Here is a 1,313-nt window from a genome sequence, read left to right as displayed (position 1 = left end):
ATTCATAACAGTTCAGTTACATTCAAAAACAATTAATAATATTATGTATCTTAGAAATAGCTGTCATGTATCTGGTGGATATGACATATTGTTAGATATTTTAAGTTAAAAGTTCTGTATGCAGGCCAAATGTAGAAAGATGAAGAGCAGACAATTTTATAGACAGGCAGAAGGATATAGTAAATTTATGACAAAGCATATTACGATAATGTAACCATGCTTGGAAAACCGTGTGGCTTGTCAGCTCCAAAAATAAGCCAGTGATCAGTAGCCTATCTCAAACACTTTTTTTTTTTTTTTGCTTTGTTTAGATCTGGTTTCATTCTAAAAATGCGACAGCCAGGCAAGTTAGAGGAGAAGATATTACCACTAAATACAAACTACCCAAGGCAGTTTTCCCAGATTCTTGAGGGGAGCTTTCTCCAGCTCAGACATATTGGCTCTTTGACTTTTAGAACTTAAGCTGGGGTGAAAGCTCTCCATAAAGGGTCATTGTTTTCAAAATGGAGCTCTCCAGGCTGGACCGAAACAAGGCTCCAATGATGTCAGGGGTGAGAGGGGTGGGGAGGATCCCTGGCCCTGCCTCAGTCAGGAAGCGTTTTTTTTTTTTGTCTTTTTTCGTGACGGGTAACGGGATAGCAACCCTCAGTGTCGCGCCCACACCACGCTCAACCAGTGAGCGGACTGGTCTCCTCATGGGATCCGAACCCTCGGCGGGAGCGCCGCAGCGCTCCCAAGTGCCGCACTCTACCGAATGCGCCACCGGGCCGGCCCAGGAAGCGTTTTGTTTTATCTACCTTCACTTGGCTCTGTCCTAGTCAATTGGAATGAACTGGAGTCAGCTTTCCCTTCGTAGAAGTGAGGCTCTTTGTGGTCTTTCTCCTTGAAGGTTTTGTGGGGCACCATTGGGAGAGGCCTATCAAGGATTCTCATTATATAGAAAGAGGTCAGATTCAGCTGTTGTAATTCTTTAGGTCTGTCCTAAACAAACACTGGAGATTTTCCTCATAAATTTTTATGATCTTTGGTCTGCAAAGAAACAAGCGACAACTCATTATACTTACTGTAACAGTGTTGAATCCTCAGGTATTGAAAAATTCCACCAGTGGTCAACATAGTGAGTCATGATGTGGGGCCTTAACCACAACTGACATGATCCAAGCCCAATGGTCCCCCACCATGTGTGAGTTACACACATGAGGAGGTGAGCAGCCCTTGAGCATGTGGAGACCTCCCAAATCCCACTGAGGGGTCTCTGCTTGAGTTGCTCCAAGGGGATCTTGGTGGCGCTACAGAGCAGCTGTCTTGTTCCT

Source organism: Galeopterus variegatus, unplaced genomic scaffold (assembly GCF_000696425.1).
Source record: "Galeopterus variegatus unplaced genomic scaffold, G_variegatus-3.0.2 Scaffold480, whole genome shotgun sequence".
NCBI classification, from domain to species: domain Eukaryota; kingdom Metazoa; phylum Chordata; class Mammalia; order Dermoptera; family Cynocephalidae; genus Galeopterus; species Galeopterus variegatus.
Note: the sequence above shows the minus strand (reverse complement) of the source record.